Below are 21477 nucleotides of genomic sequence, written 5' to 3' on the forward strand. Positions count from 1 at the left end.
TTTTGGGTTGAGTTGCTATGGGATCATGTATTCACTTTTAACTTATTCATTTATACAACAAACCCTTATTATAGAACCACTGTTCCAGTAAATGTCTTGACAAGAAAGTAAGCAAGGTAAGTTTCTAGTAGAAGACATATAAATATATAATATTCATAGAAGATGTATAAGTAGATAGATATATAATATTCCATCTAGATGCTGTCACCATATATCCTTGAAAATAAATCATTCTAATTGAAGCTTTTAGTTTTATCCAATAACATGCAAAAGATACTTGGGCTTCATACATCACTGCCCCCACCTCCACCCTTACTAGAGATGCATATGGGGAATGTAAGGGATTGGGACAAGGCAGGGGATGACAGGGTGAGAAGGAGGGTGGGCTCAGGGGTGGGTGGGGTGAGGCACCATCTGGCAGCCCAAACATATAAAACCAGACGGCATATGTTTTTCACACTTGCTCATCTCTGCAGGGGCCATCAATCATTCTAAATAAGATGTCTGCTCATTCTTCTAATTTCACATGAATCTTGAATAGTCTCCATATCAGTTGCTCTTAATTCTTCCTAAACATCGCAGGGGCCAAACTGATTTACTTTCTTGTAATAAATAGGTTTTGCTGTTTAGTGATGAAAACCATTTTGTTTTTGATAAGAACAAAAATATTTGCTATTTTTTCTGATTTGGTTTTCTGACTGACTCAATATCGATATAGTGCTATATATAATATTAGAGTCAGGGAGAGTTTTGTCCATAATATTATTTTCTCATCTCTACAGTAAAATAAATTCTAACTATTCTTTGGTCATCTCTGTAGCATACATTCATCTTAGTTTGTATTCTGAAATTCCATTGTAATAGTGGCTAGTGGGGAAACATTAGAATCTCTTAGTGATGAACAGATATGAACTTTAATATATCTTTCCCCTTTGCCCTTTGATGATAAAATATTTATACCCATAACGTTAGAAGCAATTTAAAATGGAATAAAACAGAAAATGAAAGTTCTCACCATTCAACAGTGGAGGATTGTGAAGGATGGAATTAGAGGATTTAGCTGAGTTTGGATACATGGTAATTAATAGTGATTTTGCTGTTGTCCTGGCTAAATTGGCATGGTTGAATCAAAATGCTCTGCTTCGGGGCAGGGCAGGCCCCCAGGAAAATCTTTCTGATAAACTAGGATGTGTATTCTGACAGAGATTCAAGAAGAAATCAAAGAACGATGATGGAGAGAATGGTGAGTGGGAGAAGGCTGGGGCTAAATCATGGCTCAGTATTGCCATGGCTCAGTATTTGATAACAACACAATGAATTTATTTATATTCTATCATATTCTAAAATGTGTAAGATAGAATATATATTATATATGTATATTTAATATTTAACATATACATATATAATATGTATGAGCTTCTTGTATTATATTCTTGAGTATTTATATTCTCTCTGTGTGTCTCTCTGTGTGTCTCTCTGTCTCTCTGTCTGTCTGTCTGTCTGTCTGTCTGTCTGTCTGTCTGTCTGTCTCTCTCTCTCTGTGCCAGTCATGGGGCTTGAACTCAAGGCTTGGGCATACTGTTCCTAAGATTGTTTTACTCAAAACTAGCACTGTACAACTTGATCCTCAGTTCCACTTCCAGCTTTTGGTGAATAAATTGGAGACAAGAGTCTCATGGATCTGACTGGGCTGGCTTCAAACCATGATGCTCAAATCTTAACCTCCTGCATAGCAAGAATCACAGGCATGAGCTACCAACATCCAACTGTATACTTATATTATATATGTTATAATATTACATATAATATTATGCATAGTACAAGAAGAGAAAGTAAAAGATAGCATGTTGAGAAACTGCCAAAATAAGATCAATATACTAGTAAGATTAGTCTAAAATTAGTATTTATGTAAATAATACAAAATATATGTAGGAGCTACTTTCCATTACTGCAGGTAATCCCAGTCATGCTTTTTGGGATCCACTGCCATGTTGGCACCAGCTCCACTATATCCAGGGCTTCCCAGCTCCAGTCAATGACTGAGTACAGTACAGGTGGTGGAGCCAAGATGTTCTTGTAGAGAGAAAAGTTCTCAGCTGGGACAACTGGCTCCCCCATAAGACTATCCAAACTTTTTAAGAACTGTGCTGCTGTCTGAGATCCTTCCCAACTGATTTTCCTCTCTTCCCTTTCTCCCTTCATAGGTTTCCGACCTGCATTGTAGCTCCTCCCAGCCCCCTCTTTTGTTCCTCACAGGTGTACTTCCCAGGAAATCTCTTTTCCTTTTTATTTATCCCAAGGAGACAAACTAAGCAACACATACTGAGCATTCAGTGGTTACCATGACAGCCAGGCATGTACTCCCATGGAGAGATGGACCACAAACAAGGCTACAAATGCATTTAGTACCTGAAGGAAGCAAAACAGGGTTATGGGATGAAAATGGAGGAAAAGCCTGGCCAGAGGTTGGGATGGCCTTGTTTATTAAGCTAACATCTGTGAGCTCACAGGAGACAGAGAAGACTGAGTGAACAGCAGTGAGGCTGTGTCAGCCCTGGAGAGAAATTCAGATTTTATTCTTAGCGTGATGAGGAATTGAAAAGTGTAGGTATAACTTTAGAGGCCTTAATCACCTCTTTGAATTTTTCCATGGTATATAGACATATGTAGACATAGAGTTATAGAGGTTTCCACAAGTATCTCCCTTCTTTAAAGGAAATGTGCTAAATATACTGAAAAGCACAAAGAAAAAAATAGATTTTTATTTCAAGTCTCACTTTACAATATTGTTGAATGAACCTCCATACTTTTTTGTAGTACTATGAATTAAACACAGTGCCCTGAACATGCAAGGTAAGTGCTCTACTACTTATTTTGTTTTGGGAAAAGGGCCTTGCTATTTTTGTTTCATATGATTAGCCTCAAACTTGCAGTCTTTCTGCCTCTACTTCTTTACTAGTTGGAATTGTAGGCATGTACCACCAAGCCAAACATGGTGAATTTCATACTAATATGAATATGAACACACAGTTTCATATGTATATGCTATCTACACTACTCTGAAACTTGTTTGCTGTTTTGGTAAATCACTTCTTCATATGACCTGGATTTAAAGACACATTTAATGGATTTATTTTTGTCAGTGGTGGGGCCTGGGCACTGTCCCTGAGCCTCTGTGCTCAAGGTTAGCTATCTACCATTTGAGCCAGAGCACCACTTCCAGCTTTTCTGTGATTAATTGGAGATAAGAGTCTCACAGGGACTTTTCTGCCTGGGTGGCTTTGAACAGAGATCCTGAGCCTCCTGAGTAGCTAGGATTACAGGTGTGAGCCACCAGCACCTGGCTAAATGTTTGGATTTTTAAGGAACATTTTCCACCCAGAACCGAGATACATATTAGAGCAATGTCTCCCCAGGCAATGGTCATTGTAGACACCTTGGCAAAAGCATCAAAATGCCCAGAAGGACTATTAATATCACAGGAGAAAATCCAGAAGCAAGAGGTGAGTTCTCATTCAATGCCGAGGGATAAAATTACTGAGCAAAAAGTATGCACAGAAGTTTGCTAGAGGTGAATCTGACATTGTTTATTAACATTCTCCAAGCAGGAGCCCAGTGTTGGCCTATTCTACATAACTGCAAAGTCAGCCAATAGCCAGTGGCTTGCACTTTTAGGAAGTCAGCCTCCAAACACCTATGGTGTCATGGAAGACACTAATGTATAATGGGCATTGATGGGAGCACATAACATTAAAAAGCTTCAGTTCAAGCTGGCCACCAGTGGCTCACATCTTTCATTCTAGCTATTCAGGAGGCTGAGATCTAAAGATCACAGTTTGAAGTCAGCCTAGGCAGGAAAGTCCATGAGACCCTTACCTGAAATTCACCAAAAGCCAAAAGTGATAATGTGGCTCAAGCAGTAGAGCATCAGTTTTGAATGAAAATGTTGAGAGGGCTGGGAAGGTGGCTCAATGGTAGAGTGCTTGTCTTGCATACATGAGGCCCTGGGTTCAATTCCTCAGTAGCACATAAGCAGACAAAGCCGGAAGTGGCACTGTGGCTCAAGTGGTAGAATGTTAGCCTTGAGCTGAAGAGCTGAGGGACAGCACCCAGGCCCAGAATCCAGGCCCCATGACTGACAAAAACAAAGTTAAAGAGGACAGTGCCCAGGCCCTAAGTTACACCCCTGCTGACGTGTGAGTGCACACATACACATACACACACAGAAATTAAAGAAAAGCTTCAGTTCAATTAAGGAAACAACTACTAGATTGGGAGAAAACTCTCACCAGCTATATATCTGACAGGAGATCGATATTTGGACTATATAAAGACTCAAAAAATTAAACATCAGAAGATCAAATAAGTCAATCAATAAACGAGCAAATGGACTGAACAAGCAATTTTCAAAAGAAGTACAAGCAACCAGTGAATCCATTTAAAAATGTTCAGTATCTTTACCCATCAGAGAAACACAAATCAAAAAGACATTGGGCTTTCTATCTCATCCCAGCCATAATGAAGCTCATCAAGAAAACAAAGAACAAATGCTGGTGAAGATGTGGAGAAAAGAACCCTATCCATTGTTGGTAGGAATGTAGGGTAAATTAGTACAGCCACTATATAATATGTATGCATGCGATGGAGTACTATTTAGCCGTAAAGAAGAAAATTATTTCATTTGTAGGAACATGAAAGTAACAGGATTTCATCACATTAAACTAGATTCTGAAAGACTCATATACAGCATCTAGGGGGAAAATTACATGAAATTAAACTGAGGAAACAACTAGGAAAGAAAAAGGAAATCAGAGAGAGGGGAAAAAATAAGGGAAATGGGAGATGCATATGACCAAAGTACAGATTTGAAACTATCACAATGAAAGCCATTATTTTGTGCAACTAATATACACTAATAAGCACATGGGAATTGGCTATCATAATATGATTCAGAAGAGTTGGAATCTAAAGGTTAAAAAGTTTCAAGGACATATTAACCAATTTATTAGGCTTATATTTTTCTCACATGTATACACAAGAGTGACATACAGTTTAAATCTGCCTAATTTTAAAAGAGTTAATAACTAATGGACTGTTTTACAAAATGAATATCAGGAAGTAGAAACCTATTTTTAGGAGGGAGGGCAATGAGAAGAGGAGACACATGAACAGAAGGGAAAGGATGAGCAAATACAGTCATTATATTCAGAGTACATTATGTGAAAACTGAACTATGTAATTTGAATGTAGGTATTAGAAGGGGAAATGGGCTGGTATATCAGAAGGGATGATATTGGTCAAAATGTATTGTACTCATAACCTGATACATGGAATTGAAATCTCTTGGTACAACTACTTAATAATAATAGTGAAGAGCTAATAAATTGAACATTAAAAGTTCTAAGTCATGGAGAAACTTGTATCATTTCATTGATAGCATTTCATTCTCTTTCTTACTGTCATAAATAATGATGTTTCTTAAAGTGATAGTATCTCAGATGGGATCTCTGTCCTTTATCTTAAGGTTCCTTTATATTCCACTGTGTGTTGCAGTTTGTAATTTATATGTTCATCCCTCAATTATTGGTCATGTAGGTCATTCCACTTTTTTCCTTAAGGTAAACAATGGTGTAACAAATGTATGTGTACATAATATCTTTTCACACTTGTGTGACTTTCTCTTTAAGATAATACACCACAATTTGCTAAGTGTCAAGTTGCAGGGATTTAGAAGTGATACCTCTAGGCTGAATGTTCCTGAAATGCTCCACTTCAATATGCCAGGACTCAAGAACTTACTGAGACTTGAGAAACATGATGGAGACTTGTCCTATGTGGATACTAGTCACCCCTTCTTGGAATAGATAGAAGGAGGCAGGATGTGATTAACCAACTATTCATCCATTATCTGTTATTCACTAAATCATTCATTCAATCCTTCCATAATGCTGCTCTGTCCAATCCGCTGTGATAAGTAGCAACATAGAGCTTGTATTTTCTGGTAGATTAGTGTACCCTGTGAACTACAGGAAGAAGCTGCAATTTTATTTCAAAAGTCACTTCTGTCTTCTCTTGTCTTTTAATCCCCAAAGTATTATATTAAAAGCTTTCACACAGAAGAGTGCCACAATCCAATTGACTGAGTTTGTCTGAATCTAAGTGCTCGACATTTGATCATGTTGATCAGATGGCAAGAACCAGAGCTCGCCATTTGGAGCCATCTGTCCAAAGACAGGGGATCTTCTCTGAGAAGCCAAAGCTTTGAATCCAATCCACTATCAGAGGGAAATGTTGCTGAGGCTTAATTAGGAAAGTGCTTAAGATCCATCAAGTTTGGGTACAGTTCACCTGACTTTGTAAAGTTAGGAAAATTGAATTCCTCTAGTGGCCAGCAGAACTGAGCTGCCAAGATGGCTCTCATATTCATTTCTAGGTTAGCTCAGCCTCAGTACTCTTTGTTCTTGGCTTTTTAACATGCAATTTCCTTTACCTGAACAACTTTACTTTCAGCCTGAATAACAGACCAATGACTAAACCTCAGCCACGTGTCAGTTACTCCATGAAACTACCAACTATGCCAGGCCAGGGAGTGTTTCTGTGTGCTCACATGGCATGGGCACAGTACATCACCACTTATTTAGCACAGTTTCAAAAATAGTTTGAAGCGACACCACTAGATAGTTGCATATGTCCTGCTTTTTATTGTGGCACCATTTATACCACAGTCCATGAAAATAATGTACTCTGAGGCTGAGCAGTACACAGCTAGTGCTGTACATTTCCACTCTGGTTGCTTATTTTGTTGAGCGTCTTTCCCATTTGATTATCACCTTACATTCCTCTGTATTTGTTTTGTTGGTTTGTTTTTGTGTGGATCCTGGGGTTTGAACTCAAGGCCTCAACATTGCCCCTGAGGTTTTTTGCTCAAAACTAACCCTGTATTACTTGAGCCACAGTCCCATTTGGGCTTTTTTGGGTGGTTAATCAGAGACAAGAGTCTCACAGACTTACCTGCCCAGGCTGGCTTTGAACTGTGATCCTCAGTTCTCAGCCTCCTGAGTGGTTAGCATTACAGATGTGAGTCACCAATATCCGGCCTGTTTGTTTATTTTCAGTTTTAGTCTTTAGTGGGCAATGGTATATATCTTTTGTGTTAGCCATTAGGGTTGAATAAAGGCCAATTATTTTCGGCATCTCTTCTCCAAGAGATTCTGCGTGTTGAAATTTTCCACTTTGGTCTGTACAACCACCTCTAAAACAATGATCCCACAGCAGGAACTGCACCTCCCATGTAGCCATAGGGAAGGGTCCAGCTTTTTGTCCTAGAGATAACTGAAGATAAATGACATATGGAAGCAAGGGAGATAACACGTCCCTTTACAAGGGCAATGTAAGAATTCAAGAGTCACGTCCTGCTTCCTTCCCATAACTCAAGCATGCCATTGTCATAATTTAAAGCAGAAAGTGAAAAACAAACAACATGTGCAGGATGCATATGGAGAGAGAAAGAGCACAAATTAGAAGAAACTTCAGAGCTGGTGGCACGTTCCTGCAATCCAGCAATCAGGAGGCTGAGACAGGAAGATCATGCGTTTCAGGCCAACTTGAGCTACAAATAGAGATGTACTTCCCCCAACTCCCCCCACCCCCCCCAAAAAAAAAACCAGGAGAAAAAAAAAGCAGACTTTAAATTGGTCTCATTCGGGTTTGGAGGAGGTAGCAAGACAGTGGTATTATGTTTAGACAGTAGTTAAAAACATAGGACTATGGCTTTGCTGAGAGTCCCAGAGAATAGATTTGTCAGCTAAAGGAGAATGGAAGTAATAGAAACAAATAAGAAATTCTCTGAGGGTTTTATTCAGGACTATTTATTTGCTTTGCTGTATAAAATAAGCAGAACCCAAATCCTCCCTGGTCAAACCATGTCTTTGGGGATCCAGGCAATAGGTAATAAAAAGTCTGCAACAAGAAGTTCACAATGAGAATGATCTACAAATGATAAATCCTTGGTATCGAGCATCAAATGATATGTTTTAATGCAGCATTGTTCACAGGATACTATAACAGAGCATTTCGTCTGAAATTAAATTTTGCCATTTAAAAGATGAAAAAGGACATTACTTGTTTCTTACTGGATAAGAAAGGTGCTTCTTTGCAACATGAATCATCTTAACTCATGGTTTTTCTGAGGGATAACCCACACCGTGTCTTTCCATTTTATCTGACCTTTAAAAGGAAACATAACTCTGCTAGAGCTGTGTCCTCACTAATTCTCTAAGATGGAATCTAGAAATATGGCAGGCTTTATGATGCTCCCCTGGGCACCATAATCACTAGTGTAAATGATGCCATTCCCTGGTTTCAAGTACTGTATCACAAAAACTACATTAATAAAAATGACTGGGCTGAAATTCATCCGAATGCTGAAGGAATTCAAGAGAAAGGTCTTATTTGTGAGCAGCTTACATAATTGGGCCAGCCTGATTGACATTCACTAGGGTAACAATGACAGACTCCATTTCAGTGTAAGCCTGTTGAGAAAAATAATGAATAATCTTTCCTATTTTAGACACTCCAGTACGCTTTAAACATTTTGAATAATGCTCATAAGTCTATGACTATCTGAAATGATCAATCAAGTCTTTGCTCTGGCAAAAACTATACCATCAATGGAATTCTTCACACTTACCAAACAGTGTTTGCTAGTAGAACAAGTGTGCATTTCTCTTTCCTCCCATGGCTGAGATGGCAACTAACAGTGCACACATCACCAGACTCTGGTCCACCTTCCACAACAGGCCTCACTGATCGGTCTTGGCACACTTTTTGCTGAGCCCAGCCCAGCTTTCTCAAGATAACACTTCAGTGAGCTGCCATGGACAGGTGCTCAGGGGAAATCGATGTGCCCTTCTGGTCTCCAAAAGAAGCTCTTCACACCTGCTTTCAAAGGTTAGCTATGTTTCATATATTCAACTCTTCATAAAATTGCTTTTTATTACATTGAAAATACGTGTCTCAGTTGGACATTATGAACTCAGTTGTGATTTTATCATGACTATAACACCATAACATTTTAAACTCGAATAGAAGGTAAAAAGAGAAAATCCAATGAAATGAATGGTCAACTTCTTATGCTATTTATATATCATCTTTGTTACAATGCTTGTATATATATTTTTGTATGATGGGGCTAACCAATATGTATAATCAGGTTCATTGAGATGTGTGACATCCATCTCTGAGAGGAGGGAAGTTTATTGAATTTTAACATGCACGTTGGGTGACAGTGGTAGCTAATACACATCATGCCTCCAATTGGGTGGGGGGAGGGGGGTAAAATTGGGTGGGGGGAGGGGGGAGGCGGGGAAGGGAAGTGAAGGGTAAACAAAGGAGGAGGCTGCAATGCTTGGTAAGAAATGTATGCATTATCCTGCCCATGTAATTGTAGCCCCTCTGTACAGTATGTTCTCAAATAAAATAAAATACAATTAAAAAAATACAAAAAAATATTAAGTCATTTTTCTCTTCAAGGAAAGGGATCAAACCTTGTCTATGCTAAACAATCATTCTACAACTAAGCTATATTCCACCCTAGCCCCAGAAGTTGAGTGTTTTAAAATTAACATAAATCTGGGAGCTGGTATCTCACTTATGTAATAATAGCTATTCAGCTAAAAGGCTGAGACTGAAAGACCATTACACAAGCCAGACTAGGCAGGAAACTTTGCAAGGCTCTATCTCCAAAAAGCTAAAAAAAAATCTAGCTGGAAATGTGATTCAATTGGTACAACATTAGCAAGGAAACAAGTTAACATAAAATGTGAAATGATTTTTTTTGCCTTTTTCCATCCATTGTGTTTACTTGTAGATTTATAGGTACATTCTGATTACCACAACTGAGGGAAAACATGCAACCTATGTTTCTTTAGGTCTGTCTTACTTAGATTAACATAATTTTTCCCCAAGACTTTCCATTTCCTTATGAATGGGGCAATATCATTCTCTCTGATGGAAGCATAGAATTTCATTGTGTATAAATACTACATTTTGTCCACTGAGGGGAATCTGGGCTGATTCCATATTTTGGCTGTGATGAACAATGCTGCAATGATGTGGTTGTGCTGGTAGCTTTAGTGTGGCCTTGCCCAGGGGTAGAATTTCTGGGTCATAGTGAAGCTCTATGTTTAGTCTTTTGACGAACCTCCATACTGCTTTCCAGAGTAATTGAACAAGTTTATATTTCAACCAACAGTGTAACATAATGGAATGCAAAAGACAAAAAATTACACTTGGATTAATTATGCAGGACTCTAACCATTCACATAGTGAATGAGCTAAGAAAAAGAAAACCTACCTGATGGAAGTATAGAACATACACAATAGAATTCTATACTTCCATTAGAAAGAATGATATTGCACCATTCATAAGGAAATGCAAAGACTTGGAAAAAAATTAAGTAAGCCAGACCCAAAGAAATATAGGCTGTATGCTTTCCCTCATTTATGGTAACTATAATGTGCCTATAAATCTACAAGTAAACAAACTGGATGGTAAATTTTTAAAAAATACACTTGGACAGGATAAATTATACAGGACTCGACTCACACAGTGAGACAACATGAGGATGTTCTTAGGAGAGGATCACAAAGGCTCAATAGCTATATGCATATGATTATATAAAATGATGTTTTTTGAAATGAACTCTAAGAAATGGAAATGAGGTATTTTTGTTATTTTACTATTTTTATCTCCTTTGTTGCTGCTTTTGATTTCTGTATCTTTTGTATGTAAGCTTCTGTGTTTGGGAGAGGGTAAGAGGAAGCATAGAATTAGTGGGACAAAGGGTGAACTAATTCAACAGCAATACTTACTAGATACTATGTTGGGAACTAACTGTACAACTTGTGGGGGGGGTGGGAGGGAAAAAACTGGGAGAAAATGAGGCAAGAGGTGACACTGTTCAAAATGAAATGTATACATTCCCTGACTTATGTGACTGTGCTCAGCCTCTGTACATTACCTTTACAATGAAAATTTAAATTTTGAAAATGTGAAGTGATTTGATTGATTACATTAATTGTACCAGCCAAAGGGTGAATTTCCAGTACCAGGCTTTGTAATACCCTTATCTGTAAGTGTATTCCCAAGGAGGTATTTCTCAGAGCTGGGTGACTTCCAGCTCTGAAAAGCCATCAGTCCCCAAAACTATAATTATTATTTCTTTTCTTCATAATGGTTGAGTAATAAGGCTGATATTACTCAAAGCTTACTGGGGAGGGGGAGGCTGGGAAGGTGGCTCAGTGGTAGAGTGCTTGCCTTGCATGCATGAGGCCCTGGGTTCAATTCTTCAGCACCACATAACCAGAAAAAGCCAGAAGTGGCACTGTGGCTCAAAGTGGTAGAGCGCTAGCCTTGAGCTGAAGAGCTGAGGGACAGCGCCCAGACCCAGAGTTCAGGCCCCACGGCTGACAAAACAAAACAAAACAAAACAAAAAAGCTTATTCAGGAGGTAGAAAATTAACCTAAACATAACTGTAAGGTTTCTTCATCCTTTCTTATATCCTTACCGTGGGACTCTATGCTCTTTGGGCTATTAAAGAAGCTGGTAGTCAAGAGTCCTCGATAGGTGGTGATTGCTTCAAGAGGCCTGCTGAGGGAACCAGTCATATCACATTCTCTGTCCTCTCTTCTCCAGTGAACCCCAAGAAGCAACAAACTAGACATGGGAGACAAAGTGTGTTAACTTTAAGAAAGGGTTTGTGTACAATGGAAAACCAAAAACCTATTATGCGTGCCAGGATATAAGAAAACACATCTTCTCTCCATTTGCACTGAACTGTCGAGCTAAGTCATGGACTGCTGAGTTCTAATTCCTCTGCTGTGTGACCATGAAATCACGTGGGAGTAGAATCCACTGCTTCCTGGCCCTGGTGAGATGTGGGAACAGCTGGCAGACATCAGGAATTGCATCTAGGGAAAGAACATGAAATGGGATAAGCCTAACATTTAGGGACTTTGCGGGGATGTGGCACATTTTCTCATCTGTAGTGTGGTGGGGATTCTCATACCACCTGCCTCCTAGCCCTAAGGAAATGAAGGGAGGGAATGAAACGTATAAGTGCTTTGTCAGTTAGGGCGAGTTCCCCAAGAGCCATGGTGCATTAGGTTGTGACTTCATTGTTATCATCCTCATCAGCTTACATTTATCTGACACACTTTAGGATCTGCAGCTCTTTCTTTGGTTTCAAACAAGATACCAGAAAGAGGAATATATAGCCTTTTGATATAGCCTTTTAAAGGAAACAAAAGGTCATATTGTCAAACATGCTTTATAGTTATTATCAAACAAACTTTATAGTTTAGTTCCAACTACTGCCTATTCATTGCTTTCAACCCATATCAGCATTTAACACCAGTTGTAGTTCTTGATTTTTTTTTCAGTTGTTCAAGCTTTTCCCCAGGTCTTTATGGGACCCAGTTATCTGTCTTTTAATTCTGCCAGGTTGTCTGATGCCTAGGCAAGGTTGGCAAACACAGGTAGGTGGTGATGCAGAGAAGTGGTTTGAACCATCCATTCCCACCAGATCCCCAAGATCCTGCCTTTGACACATGGGCTTTAAGATTCCATTGTACAGAGACATAGCCACTGCCTTGGCCTCTCCTTCCTTTGCCTTTCCAGGAGAAGAAAGAGTCCTGAATATCCAGCACCATTTCTGCCTGCATTCTCTCCTTTCTCTAATGAATTGTGATGGTTTGGAATGGAAGCTATCCGAAGTGAAAAATTGGCTCCAACTCTCAGCCACTACTATCTGATATAATCACAATATATGGTATGATGGCTAATGAAACATTGACAAAATTTATTATACTAAAAAGATATATGCATGCATTTAAAGTAAGTGCCTGGGATTATATTTTGCTGAATTTCCCATTTTAAATTCAGTATTGAATTTATGCTTTTTTTTTGTTGGAATGGTATTAGCCAAGATTTTGGACACTTTGGTATAGATTTGTTTCTCTCAGGTGAAAATACTTTTATTACATTAAATTGTTTTACTCACCCAGTCATTAACATGTATAATCCTGGCAGAATTAATTCTAATCACCTCAGTTTTATGGAGAGTTTGAAGGCTCTGTAATCCTTCTTCTCTCCTCCACTAAAGAACTTGTTTTAAATTTAATCAGTCTTTGTTGACATTTGCTATTAAAATATTCTCAGGTTGGTGCAGGTAGGACCATCAGAGTGACTGCTGACATCTAGGATGTTGTTGTTCTTTTCATTTCCTCTAAGTTTTTCAGCACGTTTATACAGTAATATTTCCCAGCTGGTAAGAGACCTGGCTCCTGGAAGAGGAAAAAGCAAGAAACAGCCTTGCTTCCCAGCTGCATGCTATTACGTATTCCCAATTCACAGGAAATGAACAATCATTTAGTCTTGACAGGTACATCCAGAAACTCACTGTCTTCCTTTTCAAGCTGGAAAAAAAAACCCTCTGGACTTGCAGAAGTTAAGCATTAGCCTTAAAGCATGCTCCATCTATATATTATCTTACCAGCCATATGAGGATATCTGTCTGTGAAATTGTTTGCAAAGACTGGAGAAAAATACTGCCAATGGGCTTAGAGAACTGGGAGGGAAAAAATGATCATCTGAAATACTTTTTTGCTCATGAAGATAAGTAACTTAGTGGTTCCTTATAAGCTAGAGTAGGTCAGACTTACTTGACAGCAGTTGAGGTGTAACCCAAGTGGCCTATTGGTAGACTGTTAGACTTAACACAACTGCAAAGTTGTCAGTAATGTATTTATTCCCTTCCAAAATCAGTTTAAGGATAAACTAAGAGCAATGCCATATAGGATTTAAAAAATGTTTATTATAAAGGCGATGTACAGAGGTATTACAGTTTTGTAAGTCAGGTAATGAGTACATTTCTTTTTGGACAATGTCACCCCCCTCTTTCAGCCTCTCCCAGTTTTTCACTCCCACTCCCCATCCACAAATTATATAGTTCATTTTCAACCTAGTGTCTAGTGAGTACCACTGCTGCATTTGTTCACCCTTTCCCCCTTCATTTCTGTGCATATAGGATGTTTTGAATGCCCCTTATTGTGATAGATTTCTTTTGTAGTTTACAATGCACTAAGGCCCTTTCAGGGACCTGACTGACGCTACATGCTCCTCCTCACTATGACACTGGCCTCCAAATCCCCAGCGACAAGGTAGGGACAGGATATTGGAAAGCCAAACAGCTTGCCTTCTCCATGTTCCCTAAATGGAATGCCTGAGGAGACAGCTGGTCTCTGGACTCCTAGGCCAATGCTGTTTAGTCTATCTGGCTGAGGATTTTAAAACATTTACTTCAGCTTAACTCATATTGCCACCCATTATGGTCCATTTGCAAGTGTCAGTCTTTATCTCTGGACCTGAATCAAACCTTATCCTTTCTCTCACCTCATCTTGTTTCAGAAGAAGAAGAAAAAAATTCAAAGTCTAAATGTGGAACACATATGCTTCTCATCTGGGCTGTTTCGAAGGTTTGGGGAAATGAGAATTGTCATTGGCTCTTTCTCTCAATGTTTCTGTGCACACTTACACCAGGGTCGCATTGACACTGCTAAGGCCACAGCCTGAGTCAATGCTTTCAAAGTGAACCTTCCAAGGTGGACTCTTTTCTTAGCATCTCTCTGTCTCCCTGGTTTGCTTTTTCAGTCCATGGAAACTCTGCTTTTGTTTCTAAGTAGGGTTGGTTTGGTATTCAGTAAGTCAATGGTAGACACTCAAGATCTGGAATCTTCCACCGTCTCTCCTCTGGGACTACAGCAGGCAGCCATGACTCAGGGTGAGGTCATGCATTCCCAGGCAGCATTTATGGGTAACCAGGAGGCTGAGCTGTTTGCAGGTGTCTTACATACTGAGCATTCTCATCCTCACTCACCTCTATGTTACACTGGCATCTTTTGAAGTAGAACTTCACAGGGTGAACAGGAAGACTACAACATTTTTATGATAGTTGGTTTCCTTTGCTGAATTAGCATTTATATTTTCCCAGTAGAAATACCCCAAATTGAAAATATAGAGGTGTCAGCTCACACCACTTTAGTTACGATTGTGTCAACATTTCCTATAAACCTTGTTTTTTCTAGGGTTTATAACTAGACCATAAAAATTTGCTCAGTGCTGAAACTTGGCATAGAAAGGAAACCTGGGAGTGAATTTTTGCAGAATTTGAAGAGGGAAAAATAAGTTCAGCTGTTTTTAACATTTTCTGGTACTAATTTGGAAATGATTTTAAGATGCAGTGTGTGTATGTGTGTGTGTGTGTGTGTGTGTGTGTGTGTGTGTGTGTGAGAGAGAGAGAGAGAGAGAGAGAGAGAGAGAGAGAGAGAGAGAGAGAGAGAGACTCAAATGGAGCTTTGGTTTTTATAAAAAAATTAATTCCTCAAGAGATTATTTCATTAATGTGGGTTAATTGTCCTTGTTAATTTTTAGAGAAAATGTTAATGACCAAGGTATTTAACTCAAACCTACTGACTACATCTGCAGCTTTCAGTTTTCTCAAAGCAGTTAGCTGTGCATAATAATGCGATTTGGCAAGTTGTCTGCATAGAAGGCATCCTCCCCCAATGCTTCAAAGGAATCCTGTGCAAAAAGATTAAGAGCCATTTCAGAAGGTGTACACATGGAGGATTGTGGCCTTCATTCATCTTTATTTCATCTGTAGTTTGCATTTCTCTGATGACCCCTGAAGTAACTAATTTCATGTCTGTGGGGAAGATATACTCAGTCTCCCTCAAGCCAGAGATAAAACTGGTTCTTTGCATCCCCAGAGGCTCACATATCCTTTTGGCTTTGCTGGAAAAATGGTGGAATTTTGGAATATTAGTCTACTTGTTACCATTTACTTGTGATACACTTATGAGCTCAGACCATGAACTCTGAGTTGATAGTAGCTACTGAGGACAGGGGCATCATGGAGGCGAAGAATAAATTTGAATCCAGATTCTTCTAGATTGTAATCCAGATCTCTCTTAGCCCTGGGCGAGTCAGTGCACCTGCCTACAGATCACACAACATTCTGCTAACCTCATAGGGCTATTGAAAGGATCAACTGAAATCATTATGTGTTTAAACTGTAAAGTGCCATACAAGTGAAATGCAGTAGTACCTACCTCCCAACATGATATCCACGAATACCTGCTAAGTGTTGTCAGTAACGTAAGCAAGCACCCCCCCATAGCTGATTCACAGGTCTTCCCAGTATAATAAGCCATAACCAAATGACTCAATCCAGCCTTATTTCTTCTAGCTGTGATTTCTAATGTCCCCTTCTCTCTTTTTGCCTGTTGGTGATCACAGGCCACTTTCCCACTGGAAAATGTGCCAGAGTCTTGGCTGCTCATTTCTATGGACTCTGACGTGACCTTGATTTTTACCTGTTCTTCTACTCCCATTCCATGTATAACAGAACATGACTCTGATGGTTGCAAGGACATAGTTTTGGGTGCCTTTGTGTTTTCTTTGGGATTGCCCCCCCCAACTCCATCTAAAGGCTTCTTTCCTAAGGAGAAACCTGCTACATGTTTGGGCATAAGAGATCTGGATTTGTTATGGGAAATATTCCAGCAGAAATGTCTATGAAATGCCATTAGCATGGTCAGTGCTTGCCAGAACTGGCTTCATCGGTGTGGCATCTTCTTGGGTATGGCCGTCTTCTGTGCAGTCACATGGTTCACCAGGCTCAGAAAGGACTGTCTAAAGGACCTGTCATCTTGAAATTCTTAATATATTCTTATAAGTGAACTTGATCTCATACTTGCTAGGCGGGCACTTTACCATTTGAGCCGCATTCCCAGTTCTTTTTCTCTGGTTATTTTAGAGCTAGGTCCTCAACTTTCAATCCACGTTTTCCTGTACCACAGTCCTTCTATTTCCACTTCCAATGACAGGTGCAAGCCACCAGGCCCAGCTATTGATTGAGATAAGGTTTCAAGAACATCTTGCTCAGACTGGCCTTACACTGTAGTCCTCTAGATCTCTGCCGCCCAAGTCACTGGAGCACAGGGATGAGTTACTGGTTCCCCGTGAACATCTTAATAACTTTCTAACAAGGGACCCTATACTTTTATTTTTCATTAGAGCTCACCAGTCACATGGTTATGGCCCTTGAACTTTTCTGGCTGGCCCTGATAACCTTAAACTGAAATAATGTGTGGAGTGCCTGAGCCAATTTGTACTAGAGATAGTAAGATTTGGGTCCCATGTCTCAGGTAGGGTAGTGGAGGAATTCAGATTGAGCTTTTCTGCTACCATCCTGGGCTCTTGGAGTGCCTGCCTCACCCCATCCCTTGCCAGCAGCCTGCAGGAGTGATTTCTTCCTCAGGTTTGAGAAATGAGCACCCTCTTAGCTGAAACCAGACCCCCTGTCTGCCATGCCCAGCCCCTCTTCCATAAGCCTGGACATTGGCATGAGCGTTTGTAGTTTCCAGTGGAATCTTTTCCCAACAGGAACAGGACAATAGGTACCTCGAAGCAGCCATGGTCTGGACTTGAGACCATTGCTTCTGTGCCCAGCCAGCTGGAGCAAAATCTTTCTGAGTCATCTGTTGGCTTAGCTACCTTGAACTGAGCACAAACCATGTGCCAGGTATTCTATGGGCACTGGGGACACATTAGGGAGCAAGATAAAGATGTCACTGCCTCTGGAGAGAAGACAATGAGTGTGATAAATGAGTAAATTTCAGGGTTAGAAAATGAAGAAAGCTATGGGGAAAGCAGAAGCAGGGAAAGGGAGACTAGAAGGGCTAGGGGCTAGAAAAAGGAGCTCGAGAGGGCTGGGAAAGGGAGACTGGGAGGACTGGTGGGCTGTTTGCATTAGGAAGGAAAAAGACCTTAGATCTGAAGCAGCTGGAAATGCCACATGTGAAGGTTTCTGAGGTGGAAGGAGAGTATTCTTAAGAGGGTATGGCAAATGTCAAAGCCCAAAGGGTGCTGAGGAATGCATAGGGGGCCTCTGTGGCTAAAGATTGTAAGCTATGAGAGAAGTATGGTAAGGGGATAAAGCCATTAGCTAATACCAGAAGATGGTGAATCACAGAGAGTTTGAGAGAGATTTGGGCGTGCACTGGTTGACACATGAGCCCTCAGAGGGGTTTGGAGCTGAAGTGTGGCAGATCGGTTGTCCTAGGATCTCTGTGGCCATACAGTAAGGGTAGCTTGTGGACAGCAAGGGGGGTGGGAAGCTGGGAGGTTATTCAGAAAACCCAGTCAATAACCTAGAGGTGAAGTGCTAATTCCCATTCCCAAGGTCACCCCCAAGTTTCTATGCTCCTTTGAACATTGTCATTTGGCCTCATCCTGATCTCTTCTCTCCCTGCTTGTCTGATACAATCTTCACAGCTGTTTGAAGCCAAACCCACTCAAGAGTGAATAGGTCATCAAGCCCTGGCAGGGCATCCATTTGGCCAGAATTGTTTTATAAACAACAGGCTTGATTTTTCACCTGTGGGTTATTTCAATCCACACTTGGGAGAGGGTCCAGCCTCACAGTGCCTTAAACCCCTTCCAGGCCTGTAATGCTTTTTCCAGTCCAATTCTTAGCAGCTGCTTTTTGTACTATTTGGCTTACCCATAAGTTTGCGTTCCAATGAGTCCCTGTAGACATGAACTCAAGTCAGTAAAACACCTTTGCAGGCAGTAAAAGGGGTGTCCCTCTGAGGTCAGAAAGCTCATTTGGCAAGAAAGTCAAATGGAAGAAGCCTAAAAGGCAGGGAGAACTCAGATCAAGGGACACCCCAGGCACACAGGTCACTGGTAGGCGGGGAAAAAAAGGTGGCCTCTTAGTACCCTTTGTTCTTCAACACCATCATTTCCTTCCTTCCTTCCTTCCTTCCCTCCCTCCCTCTTTCCCTCCCTCCTTCCTCTTTCTTTCTTTTTTCTTTCTTTCTTTCTTTCTTTCTTTCTTTCTTTTTTTCTTTCTTTCTTTCTTTCTTTTTCTTTCTTTCTTTCTCTTTCCAAAGTATTATCACCCTCACGAATGGAAATGAAACCATTCATATCAGCCCCAGATTGGATCCAGGATCAAATAAGAAAATTGTGAAACTGCTTTGTAAACATGGAAAAACTTCCCAAAATTAAGGTAGCATCATTATCTGGGAAAATGGTCTCTAGCTCTCTCTCTGTCAATGTCTGGCAATGCTGTCCAGAATACCTTCCAAACAATTAAATCCCATCAAGCTGTTTCAATTACTATGTTCTAATAATCTGCCCAGACTCTCACAGAAGCTTTTCAGAGTCGGCTTGGGCCCATAGTTAGCTGCATTTTCCACTAGCTACAGTGTAGAGTGGGCATCTGACCCACTGGGCTCTATGATTAAAGCAAGTTGCTAACCCACTCAGTACAGTTTCCCTATCTGGAAAATATCCTATTTACTTCACAAGGTTGTGATTGAGTCATATGGGTAAGACACCAGAGTGAAGCAATGTCAATCAGCAGTTTAGAAAGTTGATCCATCTTCACATAGAAATTCTGAGATACAAGGGCAGATTAAATATTATGAACTTTTTTGGGCCTTCCCTACCTTCTCCTCCTGCTTATATTTATTTGTATATAAACATAAGAAAGCCAAGTTCATGGGTCATATTGCTCATCCAGGTATTTCAGTAAACTTAAATGAGAAACACTGTGTCACAGGTCACCAGGTCACAACTGTCATTTGCAATAGTGAATAGGACCTAATGAATTCCATAGATTAGAAGCAAGTGAGAAAAAGGAGGGAAAAAACTCTAGTTAAAACCTGAATAAACAATGCTATAGAAAATGACTGCTATGTGAAATTTTATTGCCCTCTAATTAGTGTGTTTAAAAACATTTCATACTGTTTTTAAAGGAGAAAGCTATGAGGGAGGGTGAATATGATGGATGTACTTTATATGCAAGTGTGAAAACAGAATAATAGAATCCATTAAAAGTTAGAGGATTAAAAAAAAGAGCTAGTCAGCTGCTCAGGCGTATAATCCTAGCTACTTAGAAGGCTGAGATTTTAGGATCACAGTTGAAAGATAGCCTAGCCAAAAGAGGAAAGTCCATGAGACTTATCTTCAGTTGAAAAAGGCAGAGGTGGAATTTTGCCTTCAGTGGTAGGGTGGCATCTTTGAGTGAAAAAGGTAAAGGACATTGTTTTAGCTCTAAAGTCAAGCCACAGTACTCTCTCTCTCTCTCTCTCTCTCTCTCACTCACTCACTCTCTCTCTCTATCTATCTCTCTCTCTATCTCTCTCTCTCTCAATTTCACACACACACAGATACACAACAAATTAGAAAAAATGGTGATCTAAAAGAGTAGAAAAGGAATGACTTTGATCAAAGTACATAATATGCACACATTATATGCATGTATGGATCTATCATAAAGAAACCCTTTTGAATAATTAATATAAAAAGTTTATAGAAAGAGTTGAGCTCACTCTGATTACAAGGTGCTTCTGGGGTGAGAGCCTGCGGGACTCATGTATGGGATCACTTTCTTGTTGGGGTCCCTTGTATAGCATCACTGAAGCTGTGGAGGGAGAAGTCGCTCGGCTAAATACTGGGCACCTTGCTTATGGTTCACTCCAGCAGACTGGAAAATTCTTGACCCTATAAGGTTATCAAGTCTTATGAAGAATTTAGGAGGCTCTCAAAATAGCAAGGTGTGAGAAGCAGAGAGGTATACTGTAGACAGATGAGCCATGGCACTCGCTAGCCTTGGATCCAGTCCTGACTCCAACACTTACTGTATAGGTCATCTTTAATTTGTCCTGATTTCTCACCCTCAAGACACACAGTGGATCCAGGTAAGCTGTACACAGGATGCTGTGTAGGAGAGCTTTAGGCACATGTGCAGCCAATGCTTGGTGAGCCTTGTTCCAACTCCTGCTCTAATCACTTTGACATGGGTTATTTTACTGAATTCTCCAGTAACTCTATGAGCTAGGTGCTAGTTCCTACCTTCACGTGTCAGAAAAGCCTGCACCCAAGGAGACTAAATCGTCTCCATCTGAAACTTTGCCCATGAAGTCCTCTGTTTTTTCAGTGCTGGAAATCTAACCCAGAGCCTTACGCATGCTAGACAAATATGCTACCCCTGAGGTATATTTTATTTAATAAAAATATATTCTTTCAGTTATGCCCAAGCATTCCTGAGAATGTCTGTATCTTCCCCAGCAACCACATCACCATAAAAGGACTTTTATGCACTAGGAATTTATGAGGCATTCATTTCTTAGGGATTTAATATTATATACTTACCCTGGAAATGGAAGAAAAAGGTTCCCTTAGCTGAAAGTTAGCTTATTCCAAGGTAAGCATTTTACAGGTCTTATACATTGATCCTCCAAAGAACTTTATGAGAGCACCTGTTATTATCTTCATTTCACAGAAGAGACCAGCACACAGAAAGGTTAAATGTTGGGCCCAGGGTCACACGGCTGATTAATGG

This window comes from Dipodomys merriami, unplaced genomic scaffold (assembly GCF_024711535.1).
Source record: "Dipodomys merriami isolate MVZ:Mamm:240054 unplaced genomic scaffold, mDipMer1.0.p SCAF_51, whole genome shotgun sequence".
Taxonomy (NCBI): domain Eukaryota; kingdom Metazoa; phylum Chordata; class Mammalia; order Rodentia; family Heteromyidae; genus Dipodomys; species Dipodomys merriami.